At 38.6% G+C, this 23,817-nt stretch overlaps 1 long non-coding RNA gene across 1 annotated transcript in view; it reads right to left on the reverse strand.

The window, feature by feature from the left end:
• Positions 1 to 4,240: 4,240 nt before the first annotated feature.
• The window catches only part of LOC126912139 (uncharacterized), a 38,909-nt gene continuing 19,332 nt past the window's right edge, over positions 4,241 to 23,817 (reverse strand). Inside the window, exon 2 of the long non-coding RNA XR_007706783.1 lies at positions 4,241 to 5,102. This is a non-coding gene — a long non-coding RNA (uncharacterized LOC126912139). The remainder of the gene's footprint in view (positions 5,103 to 23,817) is intronic.

Genomic DNA, 23,817 nt, shown 5'->3' on the forward strand with positions numbered 1-23,817 from the left:
GTTAAAAACTATATTATAGGTAAATTCAGTTATATCGGAGATAAACTCAAGATATGGGAACTGTACACCAGTAATACAGTGCAAGCTATGATATACAGCATCACATAAAAGTGCTAAAAAAATGTATCATGTCCTGCCCTAATACGTTTTTATCGCTACAAAAAGCTAAACTTGACTATGAGGTTACTTTTCGTGGCGGTACTGGTGGAGATTCGGTTAACGAACTACGGAAACAGATAGTTAAATTATCTTCTATTTGACCTCCTGAGGACATTTTAGAATCTCATTTAGAGTCAACAGCGGAGCTATTCTTGGTTGCCATCATACTTAATTGTCGGGGGAAGGCATGGCTATACAGGTCACTTGTAACCTTTTTAGAAAGTCAGCAGTAAGTAGCGTTTGATATGTTGTCAGCCCCGGTATGTGTGTCGCAAGGAGCTGAACCAGTACCAGCCGGAGTCCCTGCTGTGCCGCGAGCGCACCTCCCCCTACACCAAGTAGCACGAGGAATCAAAACAGCGAGCTATTGTTGACGTAAAAAGGTCGACAAACGTTGTTAGTTTATACAAATAAACATCACGATTGCATCAACGGGTTACGGACCTGAGCAGCAGTAGCGTGTTACACTATAACACTATATTCGTGCAACCACAACACGGGGAGGTGCAGAGTAAATTTAAACAACGTCAATTCTACTTACACTAATCTAATTATGTAGCACAAATCGTATAGCAGAGAGCGCGCTAGGATACTGGTCTGGCAAATGTATACGAAATCCATCAACAGCACATCAAGTATGTACATATTGTACATATACACCACAAGACATTAAAATACGTAATTTGATGCCAGGTGAAACCAATGACGTAGGAATGACTGAATGAAGAAGAACAGCAGTAGATGCCACGTTAATATCGGAAGTAAGTGACCTGAGTAGCAAGGGAGACAGAATAGCTTACAGCTGACGAGTCACCCGTGGCGGTGAAACACCAGAAAAGATGCGGAACTCCATATAGACCACGTCGTCACCTTGACGTGCTGTAGACTGAAGAAGACTCTGCCAGCCGACGTCAGCTGTTCCCTCATCTTGAGTATCACTTGTAGGACGATGTGGTTTTCTATACAGTCTATAGAGTTCCGCAACTTTCTCTAGTATTCCACCGCGTGACTCTTTGGCTGTCGAGTCTCTTAACATCTCGGTTTACCTTTAACCAAGGATACAAAAAACAAGTAAACCCTATCTCACAAAATGTATGGACGATTGATACCAAAGTATCAAAGTGGCTTGCTCAGTACTACAGCATGTCAAGGTATTGAACACAAGTCCAAGTCTGTAAACACAGACATACAGACAATGTATACAGACTACTCAATCCAGTAAAGCAGGGACTGAGCTGAGTAGTAACATTTTGTCTTGTGCCGCTTCGCAAACCAGGCGATAGAGGTGTCTACTACAACGGCCAGCGAATATTATTTGAAATCTGATAAAACATTCGTAAATTGAAACATTACAGAGCAGATGGGGAACACATAAAACATGTTGTGGAATCATAATGGGATGGGAATGACGAGTGATGCAATTCAGTCTAATAGAACTACATCATTACAGTGTTATGTTATATGGATTACCACCTTAGGATACTTGAAATGTATATCAATATAAGAAAGTAGAGGCATAATGTAAGGGATATAAAGATGTTTATATTATTATGAAACAAAAAGTGTCTTGCGCTGGACCTCGAGTGCAGACACACGGAGAAGAATTCAGCAAACAGGTAAAAAATCTGTAAGTACGTATCACGACGCTGGAGACACGACAGACAGAACGACTGTCGACATCAACCATAGCAACAATTGTGACGATTATGTTTGGACATCGCACAACAGAACTACATCATCACAGTGTCACGTCACAGTAGAAATCTACTAATATATCTACTAATATATACTAATATATCTAATCTAACCTATTTAACGAATATTTCACAACAGTTGGATTAAACCCCAATGACACAAACCAAAGCCACAACAAAAAAGGTAGGCCGGTAGTCAACCCGCCCGAGTGTTCGATGTACCTACGTCCTGTAGACCGGAAGGAAATTATTAACATAATTAGCTCAATTAAAAATAAACACAGCTGCGGGGTAGACGATATCCCTCCAATCCTATTAAAACAATGCGCTATTCAATTATCTATCCCACTAACATATTTAATCAATCAAAGTTTTCAAGATGGTCAATTCCCCGACGCTTTGAAAATCTCTCTAGTAAAACCCATTCACAAAAAAGGCGACACAGACACCCCTAGTAATTACAGACCCATAGCCCTATTACCTACATTTTCCAAAATATTTGAAAAAGCAATGTGTAACCGCCTATATAACTTTTTAGAAAAATTTAACATCCTGGATGATTCCCAAAACGGTTTTAGACGCTCCAGATCCACCACGCTAGCTGTTTACAAGTATGTGCAAACCGCCCTTCAGTATATTAATGACAAGAAGTATGTGATTGGCGTCTTACTTGACATGACGAAGGCCTATGACAAAGTACTGTATCCCATACTTCTTGACAAACTACATGGCTCGGGCATTCGTGGCCCGGCCCACTCGTGGTTTAAATCTTACCTACAAAACAGATCCCAAATTGTTCAAATAGAAAATTACGACACAAAAACAAATGAAATAAAAACAATCCGATCGCAAGAAATAAAAATAACATGCTCAATACCACAAGGTAGTGTCCTGGGATGTATACTATTTCTATTATACATCAATGATCTACCAAAAATTCTAAATAAAGACCTAACCCTACCAGTATTGTTTGCAGATGACATATCCATTTTAATAAAATATGACAAATTAGAATTACCCACACCTATTTTGCAAGAAACCTTAGAATCAGTAACACGTTGGCTTGATGATCACAACTTAGAGATAAATTACACAAAAACAAAAACAATACAATTCAGATCTTATAAAACTCCTCCCCTTACAATAAACACTTCATTTAGAAATACAACACTGCAAAACGTAGACACATTTAACCTACTCGGCATAAACATAGACACCCATATAAATTGGAAAACCCACATAGAACATATAAAATCAAAATTATCCAAATTCACTTACGCTCTTTTTCAAATTAAATGCAGTACTAATGTTGAAACAGCACTATCAGCTTACTTCGCATATGCGTACTCCTGGTTGAGATACGGCATTATGTTATGGGGAGATAGTGTAAATATTCACGACCTATTTATATTACAAAAAAAAATGCGTACGAATCATAGCCCAAATAAATAACCAAGATAGCTGCAGGCCCTATTTCATCAAATACAATCTGCTAACACTTCCATCCATATATATCTATGATATATGTAAGTTTGTATTTAAAAACAAAAATAGTTTCACAAAAGTAGAAGACACCCACAATGTAAATACCCGACATAAAAACAGACTGTACCTACCACCATCTAGAATTAAAATGCTCAACCAAAGTCCCTACTACATGGCAGTCAAGATATTTAATAAATTACCTAAAGATCTACAAAATGAAACCAAAGAAACAATATTTACCAGAAAATTAAAAAAAATCCTGATACAAAAATGCTTCTACTCAATAAAAGAATTCTTCGAAGAAAAACAGAACAACAATATTAAATGCCAAAATTAAATGCCAACATAATAACATAATACACCCATACATAACCGCTTACACCTATAATTATAAATAAATACTACCCACCTATTTTTCACTAACCCACATAACATATTATAAGATTTACATACTACTATTATATATATATATACATATACTCACTACATATCAGATATACATACTACTATATATACATGCTCACTACATAATATACTACAATATATACACATAAGAAATTAATATTACTTTTAAGTTTATATTAAGTCCTAGGTTAAGGAAATGTAATCTAGGATAAGTTTGCCCTCAAATTTGCAACGCCTGAAAAAGGCAGTTAAGATGTACTTAACATTTAAACTAAGACCTGTAATACCTACCTTAACGTGCAAATAAATATTTTGAGTTTGAGTTTGAGTTTGAAATCATGAACTACAAAATGCTAGGTTTGGCAGAGGACGCAAAAAAATAAAATAAAAGAAATAAAAACAAGTTCAGTTATAAACGAACAGGTCCTGGTTAACGAGCCGACAAGAGCTTGAAACATAAAGAGACCCCAACATAAGCATTTCGGAACAGACCTGAGTAGGTAGAGATAGATGCGCGCACGAAACTTTACTGTATACGATAACTCCAGTAAGTGACGTTTGTAAACGAGTACTTCGTATTTGACTTACAGCACGTTAAGGTACTAACACATAGTACGCGACATATATAAAACTATCTGAGAGAATGCAGCGATATATAATGGAATACGTGCCTCATGAAGTGTACAATATAATACTTACAGTAATAGCTTGCCACAGGAAGAAAACAACCTTAGATATAACTTATGCAATATTTCAAATATTCATATTATTGATACCAACAATTATGTTGGTAAAAATGTATATATGACGAAAGATAGGTACTATCTTTCTCGTTATTATTTAAGACGAATAGCAGTGTCGCTATCATATTTTATTAGAATAACAGCCAAGAACTTGGCTAAACAGGTTGCTCCTATTGAGCAACCTTCTAATATTGACTTTAATAATAATGCAACATTAAATGTTGATATCTCTAATAATTTAAATTAAAAAGCAAGACAATAGAGACATCCTCTTGCATATTTAACAGTAATATCAATCTGGTACACCAAAATATTCAAGGTTTTATGAGTAAGGAATTAGAAATAGAATTATTTTTAAACTGTAATAATGTTGACATTTTGTGCATTACTGAGCATTGGCTGAAATCCCATCAGCTAATGTTCAATTTTGGTAATCATCAGATTGGTAGCTCGTTCAGCAGAGAAAACGCTATACATGGTGGTTCACTAATTTTAATAAATAACAAACTTAAATTTAAAGAACGCAAGGATATAGTTAGTTACTCTGTTGAACGTACTGTTGAAATAGCCTGTGTGGAATTAGAGCGGTTTATTGTTTTAAGTGTGTATAGACCACCTACTGGTTTGTATGACTGTTTTGAAACAGTATTAGATGAAGTATTAAATAAACTCAGCAGTTCAAATAAATTCATCATTACTTGTGGCGATTTTAATGTAACTTTGTTGGAAAATTCTAGTTTACTGAATAAATATCTGATGTTTATGCATGTGAGAATAGCTAAGGCAAAATGTGGAGAAACTGTAAACTTCGTTAACACCTATATTTCTGTACCCATGTTTGCAATTGAATAAATTAATTTGTATTTAAGCAGCGATGTATGGACATCATGTAGCACAAACTACAAGTGATACTCAAGATAGTATTAAGAAGCTAGTCGCGGCAGGGAGTACGGTGGACGCGCAAGATCGACTTGCCAACTGTAATTCCACTACAACACATCAAAGTACAAATCTAAAGTAAAGTAAACGACATATATAAAACTCGAGTGTGGTTTACAGTTCATGATACAGAGCCGTGGTAGTGGTGTAGTGCCAAAGTTCACGCAAATCAAGCCTGTAAAGTGCATTCGGGGTTACGAGAAATTCTTCCGCGTCGCGAGCGAGAAACTCCTACGTCACGCAATCTCGGACTACCGGCGCAAACTAGTGTTTACTAATAATCGTGTGTACGAGTTACACCTGCAGTTATCGCGGGCGTTGGATGTTGGGTTATGGAATGTGTTGGATGCGATGACGTACAACCGTAGACAAAGCATCGGGGAAAGCACTACAAGTAGGCAAAATGATAAAAAAAATGTCACTGCCGAGAAACTGTATCTATTATCGAGCTGGAAAATCAAAGACCCCAAGGAAATATAGATGGCTCTAATAAAGTGGTGTAGATACTCGAATCGAAATTCGGTAAAATATAGTACATTGTGTACACAGGTTTAAGTAAAGGTTTCTCAGAGCTACAGCATGTCAAGGTCTTAGACACAAGACCAAGTCTGTAAACGAAATGTGACGTGCCACACATAATTGGAGTCGTTATTCAGGACATTTCATTCTAGAAATTGAATTGTTGAAAGAAGAAATGGAATCTCAATATATTCAAAGAGACACAATAAGACTTTCCAGATTATAGAAACTTAAGGAGCAGTTGGAGACTTTGTCTCACCTCGCTTTATCTTTAAGAACGGATATACCTGCGTATGTCGCCAAGAAACGGATCTGAGTAGCAGTGAGACAGGCAACTCAGGGTAGGTGACTAAAGGTTTAACAGTTTCAGTGTACGACAACGAGGAAACCAAGTCGAGAGCACGACAATAGCACGTCAAGGACTTCGACTATAGTTAAAAACTCTATTATTGGAATATTCAGTTATGTAGAAAACATACTCAAGCAATGTACGTAGTAGTAATATAATATTTGCTGTCGAATCAAGTGAGTGAGGGAAAAAAAATTAACAGCTGACAGCACGTTAAGGTACTAACACATAGTACGCGACATACATTGTACATGTGTAATGGTTAAGGAAAAATGTGGAGAAACTGTAAACTTCGTTAACACCTATATTTCTATACCCATGTTTGCAATTGAATAAATTATTTTTATTTAAGCAGCGATGTATGGACATCATTCACTCTCGAGGTGTTCTAAGTGAAAGACATAGGGAAAGCGTCTCTCCCAAAATAAATAATTTATTTAAAATTTTTAAATTTTAATTTACAAAATAAGTACTTATTAAAAGGCACTACCTGCTGGTTTAGTGTGTCATATCTCCTATATACAATATCACAATATCAACAACATGGAGCCAGTGGAGGCAGTTAATGGAACGCTGGCGCAGATGAGGGCAGCGTTCCAGGAAAGGATGGATGTAGAATAAACCTCCTAATGATACTCAAGATATGGGAACGACGAGTGATGCAGTTCCGACTGATAGAACTACTTACAGTGAAGTATAAAAACATATACAAAGCACAAATCGTATTTAGCACAGAGCTATGCTATGCGATACTCTTGCTATGCACAAAAAATACCAAAAATACAGCTGACACTATAATGTGGGAACGACTGTCGACATCAACCACAGCAACAATTGTAACGATTATGTTTGGACATCGCACAACAGAACTACATCATCACAGTGTTACAGTAGAAATCATTTATTATCAATAAAATGCTAGGTTTGGTGGAAAACGCATAAAAATAAAATAAAAACAAGTTTAGTTATAAACGAACAGGTCCTGGTTAACAAGCCGACAAGAGCTTGAAACATTAAGAGACCCTAAAAGAAAAGTGACAGCAACAGACCCGAGTAGGTAGAGATAGATGCGCGCGCGAAACTGCTGCAAGCTTCGAGGACATGAAGGTGCTCTTACTTTGAAGTGTTTAGAGTTCCGATACTTTCTCTAGTATTTCACTGCATGACTCTGGGACTGGTATGAATACTAAACGTCATAGAAGAAACACTGAAGAGGTGGGACCGTCAGTATCAGAGTAAACAGCACATCAAGGTGTAAAATCTAAAGTAGACGAAATTACATAAAATAATCCTTACTAGAGATCTATTTAAGAGAAAAAGTATATATACATACCGTATATATGTAGGCATGTTCGTTGAAACAACTGGCATGCTGCGAATTCGTTGAAACAACCGACTATAATACTGGCAGAATTTTCTTCGATCTACATCATATCAAAGTGTAGAAATCTAAAACAGAAATAATTATAAGACAGAATGGAAGCAGTGATACACGCTTGCATATCTACATATATAGTTGAATCACAGAAACCACAATCGAAAAAAAGAAGATAAGACGGATCTAAGTAACCTTGTCAATTGTATCCATCGCGACTGTTTCCAACTACAGTTTGAGTTACAACAATAATTTCTGTGGGAGCTATGTGCTAGGCAACCTACATACAAAGAGAACCTACAAAAATTAAGATGCAATATGAAGAAGTAAAAAGAACGGTATTCACAAAATTTTAAGGTGTTGAGACCTAGAGAGAGATAACTTTCCCATAATGCTTACATATCGGGGGAAGGCATGGCTATACAGGTCACTTGTAACCTTTTTAGAAAGTCAGCAGTAAGTAGCGTTTGATATGTTGTCAGCCCCGGTATGTGTGTCGCAAGGAGCTGAACCAGTACCAGCCGGAGTCCCTGCTGTGCCGCGAGCGCACCTCCCCCTACACCAAGTAGCACGAGGAATCAAAACAGCGAGCTATTATTCACGTGAAAAATGTTCTCAAACGGACCTGAGCAGCAGTAGCGTGTTACACTATAACACTATATTCGTGCAACCACAACACGGGGAGGTGCAGAGTAAATTAAAACAACGTCAATTCTACTTACACTAATCTAATTATGTAGCACAAATCGTATAGCACAGAGCGTACGAATCGATGGACATAAACAGCACATCAAGTATGTACATATACACCACAAGACGTTACAATACGTCACTTGATGCCAGGTGAAACCAAAGACGTTAAAATGACTGAATAAAGAAGAACAGCAGTAGATGCCACAATGCCAAAGTATTAAGTGACCTGAGTAGCAAGGGAGACAGAATAGCTTACAGCTGACGAGTCACCCGTGGCGGTGAAACACCAGAAAAGATGCGGAACTCCATATAGACCACGTCGTCACCTTGACGTGCTGTAGACTGAAGAAGACTCTGCCAGCCGACGTCAGCTGTTCCCTCATCTTGAGTATCACTTGTAGGACGATGTGGTTTTCTATACAGTCTATAGAGTTCCGCAACTTTCTCTAGTATTCCACCGCGTGACTCTTTGGCTGTCAAGTCTCTTAACACCTCGGTTTACCTTTAACCAAAGATACTAAAAGCAACTAAACCTACAAAATCAAATGAAAAAAACCAAACACAAAACCTCAAATGTTGCAAGCAGAAGATTAATACAGTAAGACTCGACATTTCTGGACTAAAAGCTTAAAAATTATGTACTTTAAACTTGAGAACCATGACGCCATGATAATGAAGAACCATGACGGATCTGAGTAACAAGGTACTAGATTAACAGATTCATAACCAAAGGGTTGGTTTTTCGTACCTACTACAAGTATACCGTATTCGGTGCTCTGATTGGCTAGCTCCAGTGAAGGAACCAATAGTACGAAAAACAAATTCATACTTAGCATAGAACAGAATCAGATCTTTGCGTACGGCGTGTCGCGTTCCGCGCGCGCCTCAAGCCATGAGAGCCAGTCCGGCTGATCTCTGATATGGTTTTTAGTCAGTTAAGAGTCTGAAACTCCCTCTCACCTCACCCAAGGCGGGAGAAGACATTAGAGAAAATTCTGTATGCATTCACCATTTACTTCACCAACTAATCAGACTTCACACCGAAATGTTGGCAATAATGAACACAAAAAACCTTAAATTTTATTCCAGTGCACGACAAAGAGCCACCACTAACTTAGACTCTTCTGATCTCCGAGAACTGCTCGACGAAGAGCCACCTATGCAAGTACCTATATAAAATACAGGGAAACACACTCATCATTTTAGCCGTAATAGGGGGTGAGCCTTTTGCCATAATACTGGGCACACTTTTAGACTCCGTGCTACTACTGAGAATTTTTTACGAAAATCCGTAAAAAGCCCAGCATTACTTTGCCCGACCCAGGAAACGAATGAAATAGTACTTGATTCCCGGATGGCTACAGGCAACAAAACCACGATAGTTGAATTAACCCAGCAAGTCACAGGAATTGTCACGATTTTGGCCGTGAAATCGTCTTGCGTCGAAACTAAATTGTCGAACACGGAACGTGAGTTGGACAGGTGTAAATCATCATCTTGTGTGACAGTGGACAATAATAGGGTTTCTTCTCTATCCCCCACTACCATGGGCTCAGCAGACATCCGAGTACTGCGCGACAAAGAGCCACCGATGCAAGTACCTGAATAAAAACAGCGAAAAACACTCGTCATGTTAGCCAAGACGGCTAGCAAGGGTATTGCGTTCCGCGCGCGCCTCAAAGAGGCATCAGACCCAGTACAGGTGATCCCCAGGGCAATAACGGGAACTCAGCAGGAGTAGAAACGGGTCAACAAAACCACGATAGTTGAGTTAACCCAGCGAGTCACAGGAATTGTCGCGATTTTGGAAGTGAAATCGTCCTGCGTCGAGACAAAATTGTCGAACACGGAACGCGAGTTGGATAAATATAAGACGTCATCATGTGTGATAGCGTAAAATAAGCCTGTCAATAATAAAATCTCATATGCCGAATCATTAAAACTGCGTTTGCCCAAGATCGCGCCCGCGATGGAATCCCGCGCGCCGCTGCCGTGTGTTGTCGCCTACCCCACAACCGAGCGCTCGGCTGATTTCGCGTCGTCGTCGGCGACTAAACATCCGCTTATTGAAGGACCGCAAGACTTACACCATGTATAGCAGATTATATTTATGTTTCTTGGAAATCCAAATAAACAAAATAAAATAAAATTTACTGTTACATACGTGGTATAGAAATGAATGCTAGGTTTGGCTTAAAACATAAAAGTACTTAGAATAAATGCAAAGCAAATGCCTCACTTGAGAAGTAGGTGTAACCTACCTATGTGTGGTATTAGTGTAATTTCGTAAGGCGTCGAAAGTAAGAGAAGTGGTACAGCATGTCAAGGTGTTAGACACAAGTCCAAGTCAGTAAACGAAATGTGACATTCTACACATGTACACAATCCTGTACTGGAGATATTATAAAAGGACTCACACCTAAGTTCGAGCACATTACAAACGCTGACAGAGTTTTCTTCAATCTACAGCATATCAAAGTGTAAATCCAACATAAGCGACATGTTTAAACAATGTGTTACGTAGAAATAAATCTGGAAAATTATAAGACGGAATGGAAGCAGTGATACACGTTGTGTGGGGAAACATAATATTGACAATACAACTACGAGCCCGCTACTGGATAGTAGAATAACAAATGTCTTACTGCTTGAAGTGGCCAGTGTATTACGGACCTGAGTAATGTTTTCAATTATAACTATCGTGACCGTTTTAAACTACAGTCTGAGCCGTAGGACGAGTCGTGAGACATGAAGCTGCTATTGCAGAGATCAAGACTGGTGCTGTTCTATAGGATCATAGGAAGAACAAGATACAAGAAATACTATGAAACAGCTTTATACAGACTACTCAATCCAGTAAAGCAGAGACTGAGCTGAGTAGCAGGGTCTTGTCTTGCGCTGCACCTCGAGTGCAGACACACACGGAGAAGAATCCAGCAAACAGGTAGAAAATCTACATCAGTGAGTTCCAGAACTAAGAAATGTAAGGGATCTACAACAGATCATGTCATTAGAAAATAAAGATTATTAACTTATGATCAGACCACACTAAATAGGACTGGATTGACGGACCTGAGTACGTATCACGACACTGGAGACGCTATGAGTGACAGTTTCATGACGATGAAATACCAGAAACCATAGCATGTCGACATAGCACTGCTACTAAGGACTAATGTCTATGCCACAATATTAAACCAAGATGTGGATTCTGTTCAGTGTTGTACAGCATGCCAAGGTCCAAACATGTTGACTGAGGACACACAAATGTGGGAATGACAGACGCAGACGTACGTATCAAGTACAAAATACACAGTACAGTTAAACCAAGATCAGTAAGTTCCAGGAGTAAGTTGGAAATATAAACGAACACCTACAGATGGTCATTAACAAGCCAGAAGATTATCTGACACTCAAATACCTGATACAGACCTGAGTAGGTAGAGATAGATGCGCGCACGAAACTTTGTGCAGAGTGCCGTACAATATCTATGCGGCAACGATATTTTACACCGGGATCTCAAAACGACCAACATTCTACATTCTTCTAAAGGTGGCAGATTTTGGGATGATACTCAAGATATGGGAATGACGAGTGATGCAGTTCCGACTAACAGAACTACATCATTACAGTGTTAGACCAGAACCCGTGACGTAGACAGAACTACATATCTCCGGTATGTGGACGACAGTACACATTTGGGAATAACTGGAATTACAAATAAATGCCAGATTTGGCAGAAGGAGCATAAAGAAATACTACATACAAATAATTGACCCACCCCGAGGTTTCAATATAGAACTCAGTATGTAAACATTATATCCAGGACTACCGACTCCAACAGCACAGTAAGGTCGACGGGAAGAAAAGGTCTAAAACAGAAAATAAACCGACACAGCGGAATACAAACTGCACCAACGTATATAGCGCAGTGCTCGCTAGGACTAATACTGGTCTATAACATCGTTAACATTAAGAGATACTTACTGAGATATTGTCAAACCTGATAAAGAACCGGAAAACTCCGTTGGTTCAACGTGTTTATGATAGCCTGGCCAACAATTGACATTCCACGGACGGACCTAAGTAGCAGGGAGGTAGACTAGTTCACGGTTTCCCCCACACCCTTTCACGAGTCACCCGTGGCGGTGAAACACCAGAAAAGATGCGGAACTCCATATAGACCACGTCGTCACCTTGACGTGCTGTAGACTGAAGAAGACTCTGCCAGCCGACGTCAGCTGTTCCCTCATCTTGAGTATCACTTGTAGGACGATGTGGTTTTCTATACAGTCTATAGAGTTCCGCAACTTTCTCTAGTATTCCACCGCGTGACTCTTTGGTTGTCAAGTCTCCTTAACACTTCGGTTTACCTTTAACCAAGGATGCTTAAAAGCGCAAGAAAATATTGTTCTAGTCCAACAGCATGTCAAGGTGTCAGACACAAGTCCAAGTCAGTAAACGAAACGCGACATTCCACACATGTACACAATCCTGTACTGGAGATATTTTAAAAGGACTCACACCTAAATTCGAGCACATTACAAACGCTGACAGAGTTTTCTTCAATCTACAGCATATCAAAGTGTAAATCCAAAATAAGCGACATGCTTAAAGAATGTGTAACGTAGAAATAAATCTAGATAATTATAAGACGGAATAAAAGCAGTGATACACGTTGCGTGGGGAAATTACACAGTACTGGCAATATAACTACGTGCCTGTATGTCTCGATAGTTGAATGATAAATGTCATATTGGAAAGAACATAGTCATAGAGGAAATTTCACGGATCTGAGTAAACTTCAATTATAACCATCGCGACCGTTTTAAACTACAGCCTGAGCTGTAGGGCTAGTCAAGAAACATCAAACCGCTGTTGCGGAGTTCAAGACTGACGCTGCTCTATAGCAACATAGGAAGAACAAATCATAAGAAAGGCTCTATACAGACTACTCAATCCAGTAAAGCAGAGACTGAGCTGAGTAGTAGGGTCTTGTCTTGTGTCGCTTCGCAAACCAGGCGATAGTGGTGTATACTACAACGGTCAGCGAATACTATTTTCAATCTGATGAAACGAGTACTTCGTGTTCGATTTGCAGCACGTTAAGTACGTTACGTTACTAAAACAGATTACGCGACATATATAAATATACCTGATAGACTTAATTTGGTTAAAATAACTAAAATCTTGCTCTAACGAACTAGATATGAGTAGGATTACATTTGCTCATGGCATTAAGTCCACCTTATGTACAAGTTTTTGTGCACGGTTTGTGCATGAATGGTCAAAAATAACCTATAATGGAAAATAATAAAACACAAATACCAAATACAAATGATACTCAAGATATGGGAATGACGAGTGATGCAGTTCAGTCTAATAGAACTACATCATTACAGTGTTAGACCAGAACCAGAGCCGAAGAATATGCTGATACCGTTGACAGCACATCAAAGTAACCTGTGGTAATACAAAGTATAGAAACAAACGTAGACGAATTTAAGCAGCGATGTATGGACATCATGTAGTACAAACGATAAATTATACTCAAGATATGGGAACGACGAGTGATGCAGTTCCGACTAACAGAACTACTTACAGTGAAGTATAAAAACATATATTTTTTGCTGTGGCAACACTGGGGTAAACAGCTGGTTTGTTGCTGTCCGTGTTATTTTTTTAATAATTAATGTTTATTTGCATATTATTCCCTAAATCCATCTCAACACTGAGGAAATATAAAATATATAGTGTATACTATAAAGTTTTCCCATTTTTAAAGTAATTTTTGTGAAATTGGTGAAGTTACCGGCGTAAGGAATTTGCTAAACTGTCATCTCAATATCAGGTAAAATATTGTATAATTTGAACGAAATAGGCTATTTTGCGTTATAATAATCGTATTTACAACGATATCACTAAATAAAACTCAAGTATAAGGCCTGATAAGTTAAAAATATTTTGCGGTTGCTGACACAACTCCTTTATTTGAAACTACTTAACTTTTCTAGCAGTTTTCTTCAATTTCTCATATTATTAATATAATTTCCATCTTACTGTCTCTTTCTCTAACTTCCAATATGATTCTCACTCGCAAAGCCCCCGGTCTCCAAGAGAAGTCAAAACTCAACCTGGCTTTGAGTGAACTGAAGGCTTCAAAGGAGTTGTGTGATCAACTACTGAAGGAAAGAAATGACAATGAGAGGGAATTCTTAGACGTTTTAAATAGTAATAGAAAGCTGAAATGTGAAATGGTTCAGTTACATATTCAACACACTAAAGCCATTGAGGATAGGGATAGGCTCCAATTCGTTGTGGACAATTATGTTAGACTGGCCAACAAATGACATTCGAAGTAGCAGGACGGACCTAAGTAGCAGGGAGGTAGACTAGTTGACGATTTCCCCGCACTCTTTCACTTAACATTTAGCATAAATGTAAAGCTTTACTTTAGATGAGGAAATGGAGTTTACATAGATATACGAAAATAATCGGTAAAGTACAAGGACCTTTGGGCTTGTCACTTCGGGACAACTTAATACATACTTTTTAACATCGGAAACCACCTACATATGCATATATGTAAGTACCTAATCCAAATGCTAAAGAATTCATCGGACCTGAGAAGCAATCTAGTTCTGCAAATATTACACGTAACTATTAACACTGGGAGGTTCGGTTTGATGGGACTGGTAATCACAACGGTGACGATGACGTAGACACAAACTGCATCACATGCAGAGGTATGGACGATACTCAAGATATCAAATTAAAGTTAATCTATAGTCTATCCACTTCTGCATTATAGAAGCAGGCGTTGTAAATGAGTACTTCGTATTTGACTTACAGCACGTTAAGGTACTAACACATAGTACGCGACATATATAAAACTATCTGAGAGAATGCAGGGATATATAATGGAATACGTGCCTCATGAAGTGTACAATATAATACTTACAGTAAAAGCTTGCCACAGGAAGAAAACAACCTCAGATATAACTTATGCAATATTTCAAATATTAATATTATTGATACCAACAATTATGTTGGTAAAAATGTATTATATGACGAAAGATAGGTATTATCTTTCTCGTTATTATTTAAGACGAATAGCAGTGTCGCTATCATATTTTATTAGAATAACAGCCAAGAACTTGGCTAAACAGGTTGCTCCTATTGAGCAACCTTCTAATATTGACTTAAATAATAATGCAACATCAAATGTTGATATCTCTAATAATTTAAATTAAAAAGCAAGACAATAGAGACATCCTCTTGCATATTTAACAGTAATATCAATCTGGTACACCAAAATATTCAAGGTTTTATGAGTAAGGAATTAGAAATATAATTATTTTTAAACTGTAATAATGTTGACATTTGTGCATTACTGAGCATTGGCTGAAATCCCATCAGCTAATGTTCAATTTTGGTAATCATCAGATTGGTAGCTCGTTCAGCAGAGAAAACGCTATACATGGTGGTTCACTAATTTTAATAAATAACAAACTTAAATTTAAAGAACGCAAGGATACGAGTATAGTTAGTTACTCTGTTGATGTACTATTGAAATAGCCTGTGTGGAATTAGAGCGGTTTATTGTTTTAAGTGTATATAGACCACCTACTGATTTGTATGACTGTTTTGAAACAGTATTAGATGAAGTATTAAATAAACTCAGCAGTTCAAATAAATTCATCATTACTTGTGGCGATTTTAATGTAACTTTGTTGGAAAATTCTAGTTTACTGAATAAATATCTGATGTTTATGCATGTGAGAATAGCTAAGGCAAAATGTGGAGAAACTGTAAACTTCGTTAACACCTATATTTCTGTACCCATGTTTGCAATTGAATAAATTAATTTAATTTAAGTAGCGATGTATGGACATCGTGTAGCACAAACTACAAGTGATACTCAAGATAGTATTAAGAAGCTAGTCGCGGCAGGGAGTACGGTGGACGCGCAGGATCGACTTGCCAACTGTTAATCCACTACAGCACATCAAAGTACAAATCTAAAGTAAAGTAAACGACATACACAAAACTCGAGTGTGGTTTGCAGTTCATGATACAGAGCCGTGATAGTGGTGTAGTGCCAAAGTTCGCGCAAATCAAGCCTGTAAAGTGCATTCGGGGTTACGAGAAATTCTTCCGCGTCGCGAGCGAGAAACTCCTACGTCACGCAATCTCGGACTACCGGCGCAAACTAGTGTTTACTAATAATCGTGTGTACGAGTTACACCTGCAGTTATCGCGGGCGTTGGATGTTGGGTTATGGAATGTGTTGGATGCGATGACGTACAACCGTAGACAAAGCATCGGGGAAAGCACTACACGTAGGCAAAATGATAAAAAAAAATGTAACTGCCGAGAAACTGCATCTATTATCGAGCTGGAAAATCAAAGAGCCCAAAGAAATATAGATGGCTCTAATAAAGTGGTGTAGATAGTCGAACCGAAATTCGGTAAAATATAGTCCATGTGTACACAGGTTTAAGTGAAGGTTTCTCAGAGCTACAACATGTCAAGGTCTTAGACACAAGTCCAAGTCTGTAAACGAAATGTGACGTTCTACACATAATTGGAGTCGTTATTCAGGGCATTTCATTATAGATATTTTAAATCTGATAAAACAGTTGTAAATTGAAACCATTAGAAACACATTGTCTTACTAAAATAAACGGAATATTGAAATAATATTTATTGTGAGAACCAAGAAGAAAGAAAGATGTATTTGTTTCATCATGTTGTTGTAAACGACAACTGAAATGTACTGATAGGTATATTATACATGTACAAATGCGACGGAGCTGAGTACGTACCACGACACTGGAGACGCCACTGTGTGACTGTGACGGACCTGAGTAGCACGCTAGTTCTGCAAATATTACACGTAACTATTTCTACGTGAAACGACAACTGAAACAGGAAAAATTACTTAAACGGATCTAAGGAAAATCAATGCATCGTGATTGTTTAAACCTTCCGACAGCCGTCGTTACAGGTACAATTGGGAACGACAATGAAAATGAAAGGACTCAAGGAGAGAAAGGTGACCCTAATAAAGTGATGCAAATAGATAAATCGAAATTTGGTAAAAGAAAGTACACAGGTGTGGTGTTTGATCAGATTACAGCACGTCAATGTCTTAGCTATATTGTAAGGGATATAAAGATGTTTATATTATTATGAAAAAAAAATTGCGCTGGACCTCGAGCCGCTAACTAGGGGTAATGCACTGCAGCAGACACACGGAGAAGAATTCAGCAAACAGATAAAAAATGTACATCAGTGAGTTCCAGAACTAAGAAATGTAAGGGATCTACAACAGATCATGTCATTAGAAAATAAGGATTATTAACTTATGATCCCAAGAGATCTCAGTGTTTTCGGTGCAAGCGACATAAGCGAATGATTCAAAAACTAAATTATTGGAGAATTCAGTTATATCGGAGATATACTCAAGATATGGGAACTGTACACCAGTAATACAGTGCAAGCTATGATTTACAGCATCACATACAAGTGCTACCAGAATCTGGTGTACCAAAATTGTGCTTTGAACTTTTTAATAATAAGCTTAATAAGTGGCTTGCTCAGTACTACAGCATGTCAAGGTCTTGAACACAAGTCCAAGTCTGTAAACACAGTAATGGGTGCGCAGATATGCGGAGACGGGTGGAATTGAAAATTGCCGAGCTGGGCCGAAACCGAAGGCAAATTCATCTGCTCGGCACTACGACATCGTAGCCAGGCACAAGGCTGATCCGTTTCTTTCAACGTGCACTACAGCAACGGCACTCGATGTCTGCACGCAAACTATAAGGAGGCACCTGCATTTTGCTGGTTTAAGGTGCAGGAAGCCAGCCAAAAAGATACTTTTATCAAGAATGCACCAGGAACAGCGATTAAATTTTGCCAGAAATTTTATAAATTTTGATTGGGAAAATAATGTAGTCATATTTACCGACGAAAAGACTTTCAAGTCGGATAAGGATGGGCGTAAAATATTGTGGAGAAAGATACAAAAAATGCAACCTCCTTGCAGGACCAGTGGTCGTATTACTGTTACCGGTATTGCCGAGCTGGGCCGAAACCGAAGGCAAATTCATCTGCTCGGCACTACGACATCGTAGCCAGGCACAAGGCTGATCCGTTTCTTTCAACGTGCACTACAGCAACGGCACTCGATGTCTCCACGCAAACTATAAGGAGGCACCTGCATTTTGCTGGTTTAAAACAAAACAGAAACATTACAGAGCAGATGGGGAACACATAAAACATGTTGTGGAATCAAGCTACGGAGCTGAGTAGCAGGGAGACACCAAGAGGTGTTTTGAACGGCAGGAGTGGGAGGTAAGTGCACGACCAAGAGCCACCGATGCCGGTCAAAAGAAATCTGAACCTGAATTAAAAACATCCAGATTAAAGAAAATTAAAGAGAGCAACGTCTGTACTCATGACAGATTCAAGTGACAGAGTCTCAGAGCTACAGCATGTCAAGGTCTTAGACGAAGTCCATAAACGAAGCGACATCCTACATATAATTGAAGTCGTTATTTGGGGTGTGGCGACCTATTCTTCTTCTAAGGCATACTCTGGTCCACACAAGGTCATCGAGCGAGGGGACAAGGTGTACAAGATTGTGGTAAACGGTAAACAGGTTACAGTATCGATAGACCGTATTAAGCCGGCCTTCATACTGCGTGACCCAGACACTCCATACACACCACCTACCACAAACATGGGCAGATAAAGTTGTCGCGAAGAAAAGTAGGCGACATACATAAACTTTGTTTGGCTTTTTTGGCTGGTAGAAAATACCTACGGCATTAAGCCCACCTTTGTACACATTGATGTGCATAAAGAGTATAATAAATAATAAATAAATAAACAACGTGTGGCGAAGTAACACTGACTATAAGACCGAATTAAGACAACGATACACAGATGTCATGTTCAGACAATACCCTGTTTAATATCGCCAACTAACATGATAAAGACATCAGAAATGCTGTAAAAAGCTAAGGATATTTATGAGAAAATTAACGGACCTGAGTAGCAGAGAGATAGATAGATTCTACAACGAGCCTTACTTGTTCTACAGGGCATCAATATAAGAATAGAAGTCAAGGAAACACTTAAACCGCGTGCCTCACTACAACTGCGAGTATAGATAGTGGAAGCTATCAATTCACACATGAGAGCCCACACTCGACAACTGACGACTATGGTGGACATCATGACATGAACTCGTGCCACTAACATTGGTGACAGTTACAAGAAGCAAACAAAACGAAAATCAACTACAAATGGGTTCTACAGCACATCAAGGTGATATATAAGTAATTCGTACTAAGTCATAGTGTACACGAAATATCTTTGATGTAGAAATGAACATAAAGAAAGAGTCTGTAACTTCCAATCCACATTTCACAATTTCTGTGGAAGTTCCTTATTGTACGAATGGAAGGTATTACTGACTCGCACCATTTTGTTAAACGTACAAAAACAGTTGTGAGGATAGTGCCTAATGTAAACAACTTGAGGAGCAATACACGACAAAGAGCCACCTATACCATTAATAACCAGAAGAGGAAAAATACTCCAGGAAGGGTAGCAGGTGGAAAGACATAGCAAATATTGCACGGAATATTGTCTACGTACCTATTAACAAACATACGTCTCACAATATGTGTGGCACACTCAGCATAAAAGTGTGAAATAATAGCTTAAATAGCACCGCTAGACCCAATCAAAATAAACTACATAATATTAAACCAAGATATGGACTATGTTCAGTGTTGTACAGCATGTCAAGGTGTTAGACACAAGTCCAAGTCCGTAAATGGAAAGTAAGATTCCACACATGAACCAAACAGAATATATAAAGCGTTTCAATAGAAAACCCTGTCGTTCTCAAGTGATCCATCTGTGATGAACAATTTTTTTTTTGCTTTGGCAACACTGGGAGCCGGTTGTATTAGAAACTTCCTCCTAGATAATTTAATAAAATTAATTAATTGTAATTGTTTAAACCCAATAACTTATTGTTAATTAGTTAAATATAGTAATTAATTATTGTGTGTAAGTATTTTAGTGGAATTTTACGGCAAAAATAAACAAATAAATGTTAATTGTGATCACGATTTGACAACCTGTCAAAGGAACAACGACGGTGGATTTGAAATCATAAAACCAGGGGAGTATTGTGTTTTTCTTGTATTTATACTGTTAGAATTATAGTTAACGAAGTACTGTGTGGCTGTAATTGTAATACAAACCCCGCATACAAGTTTACCCTACTCAATTCTTTGAGTAAGGTTCCGTACACATCGGCACCGTTTATGTCTCCACATACATAAAACATCTGTAACGTAGAAATAAATCTAGATAATTATAAGACGGAATGGAAGCAGTGATACACGTTGTGTAGGGAAGTTCCGCAGTACTGGCAATACAACTACGTGTCCGTATATGTGGGTAGTTGAATCACAGAAACAGTATTACCGACATCATCGCAGAGCGGATCTGAGTAACTTTGTCAATTAAATCTATTGTGAATCTGTCATGGAAACAAGACAAACGACTGAAACGGATCTAAGTAACGTTGAAAATCAAATGCATCGTGATTGTTTAAACCTTGCAACAGCCGTCGTTACAGGTAATACTAAACAAGTGGGAACGACTGTCTACATCAACCACAGCAACAATGTTGTACACGTGTGGACACGGACAGATCATGACGAAGAACTAAAACTCTGTAGTAGTCATAAGTGTTTAGAGTTCCGAAACTTTCTCTAGTATTTCACTAGAAAACTCCGTTGGTTCAACGTGTTTATGATAGACTGGCCAACAATTGACATTCCACGGACGGACCTAAGTAGCAGGGAGGTAGACTAGTTCACGGTTTCACCTGCACTCTGCACCTCATCTCTTCGTCATCTTCATACAGCACATCAAGGTGTAAAATCTAAAGTAGACGAAATTACATAAAATAATCCTTACTAAAGATCTATTTAAGAGAACCAGTATACATACATACCGTATATATGTAGGCATGTTCGTTGAAACAACTGACATGCTGCGAATTCGTGGAAACAACCGACTATAATACTGGCAGAATTTTCTTCGATCTACATCACGTCAAAGTGTAGAAATCTAAAACACATGCTTTAATATTGTCAGAAATCATTATAAGGCACTTTAAAAGCTGAACTTGACTATGAGGTTACTGTTCGCGGCGATACTAGTGGAGATTCGGTTAACGAACTACGGAAACAAATAGGCTATCTTCTATTTTACCTGCCGAGGACATTTTGGAATCTCATTTAGAGTCGAGAGCGGAGCCATTCTTGGTTGCCACTTACTTACTTATCGGGGGAAGGCATGGCTATACAGGTCACTTCTAACCTTTTTAGAAAGTCAGCAGTAAGTAGCGTTTGATATGTTGTCAGCCCCGGTATGTGTGTCGCAAGGAGCTGAACCAGTACCAGCCGGAGTCCCTGCTGTGCCGCGAGCGCACCTCCCCCTACACCAAGTAGCACGAGGAATCAAAACAGCGAGCTATTATTCACGTGAAAAATGTTCTCAAACGGACCTGAGCAGCAGTAGCGTGTTACACTATAACACTATATTCGTGCAACCACAACACGGGGAGGTGCAGAGTAAATTAAAACAACGTCAATCCTACCTACACTAATCTAATTATGTAGCACAAATCGTATAGCACAGAGCGTACGAATCGATGGACATAAACAGCACATCAAGTATGTACATATACACCACAAGACGTTACAATACATCACTTGATGCCAGGTGAAACCAAAGACGTTGAAATTACTGAATGAAGAAGAACAGCAGTAGATGCCACAATGCCAAAGGAGTAAGTGACCTGAGTAGCAAGGGAGACAGAATAGCTTACAGCTGACGAGTCACCCGTGGCGGTGAAACACCAGAAAAGATGCGGAACTCCATATAGACCACGTCGTCACCTTGACGTGCTGTAGACTGAAGAAGACTCTGCCAGCCGACGTCAGCTGTTCCCTCATCTTGAGTATCACTTGTAGGACGATGTGGTTTTCTATACAGTCTATAGAGTTCCGCAACTTTCTCTAGTATTCCACCGCGTCACTCTTTGGCTGTCAAGTCCCGTAGTACCTCAGTTAACCTATAACCAAGAATGCTTAAAAGCGCAAGATATCGTTGTCTCAGAGCTACAGCATGTCTAAAGATATCAGAAGACATCGCAAGATATCGTTGCGTTTGTGGTACAGCATGTCAAGGTCTTAGACACAAGACCAAGTCAGGTAACGAAAAGCGACATTCAACACATGTATACAATCCTGTACTGGAGATATTTTAAAGGCTCTCACACCAAAAATTAGTACATATTACTAACGATAAGAGGGACGGGCAGATAAAGTTGTCGCGAAGAAAAGTAGGCGACATACATAAACAACGTGTGGCGAAGTAACAATGACTATAAGACCGAATTAAGACAATGATACACAGATGTCATGTTCAGACAATACCCTGTTTAATATCGCCAACTAACATAATAAAGACATCAGAAATGCTGTAAACAGCCAAGGAAATTTATGAGAAAATTAACGGACCTGAGTAGCAGAGAGATAGATAGATTCTACAACGAGCCTTACTTGTTCTACATCAATATAAGAATAGAAGTCAAGGAAACACTTAAAGCCGCGTGGCTCACTACAACTGCGAGTATAGATAGTGGAAGCTATCAACTCACACATGAGAGCCCACACTCGACAACTGACGACTATGGTGGACATCATGACATGAACACGTGCCACTAACATTGACGACAGTTACAAGAAGCAAACAAAACTATACAACTACAAAATCAGTTTTACTAACAGCACATCAAGGTGATATAATATAAGTAATTCGTACTAAGTCATAGTGTACACGAAATATCTTTGATGCAGAAATGAACATAAAGAAAGAGTCTGTAACTTCCAATCCACATTTCACAATTTCTGTGGAAGTTCCTTATTGTACGAATGGAAGGTATTACTGACTCGCACCATTTTGTTAAACGTACACAAACAGTTGTAAAGACGATAACCAATCTAAAGGACATCACTGGGGAGCATAGCAATTGCTAAAGTGCATGACAAAGAGCAAATAAGAAACTCAAATATACAACAATATAAGAAAGTAAAGGCTTAATGTAAGGGATATAAAGATGTTTATGTACAGATGTATGGTCATTAACAAGCCAGAAGATCATCTGACACTAAAATACCTGAAACAGACCTGAGTAGGTAGAGATAGATGCGCGCACGAAACTTTACTGTATACGATAACTCCAGTAAGTGACGTTTGTAAACGAGTACTTCGTATTTGACTTACAGCACGTTAAGGTACTAACACATAGTACGCGACATATATAAAACTATCTGAGAGAATGCAGGGAT

The sequence above is a fragment of the Spodoptera frugiperda genome, chromosome 22 (assembly GCF_023101765.2).
Source record: "Spodoptera frugiperda isolate SF20-4 chromosome 22, AGI-APGP_CSIRO_Sfru_2.0, whole genome shotgun sequence".
Taxonomy (NCBI): Eukaryota; Metazoa; Arthropoda; class Insecta; order Lepidoptera; family Noctuidae; genus Spodoptera; species Spodoptera frugiperda.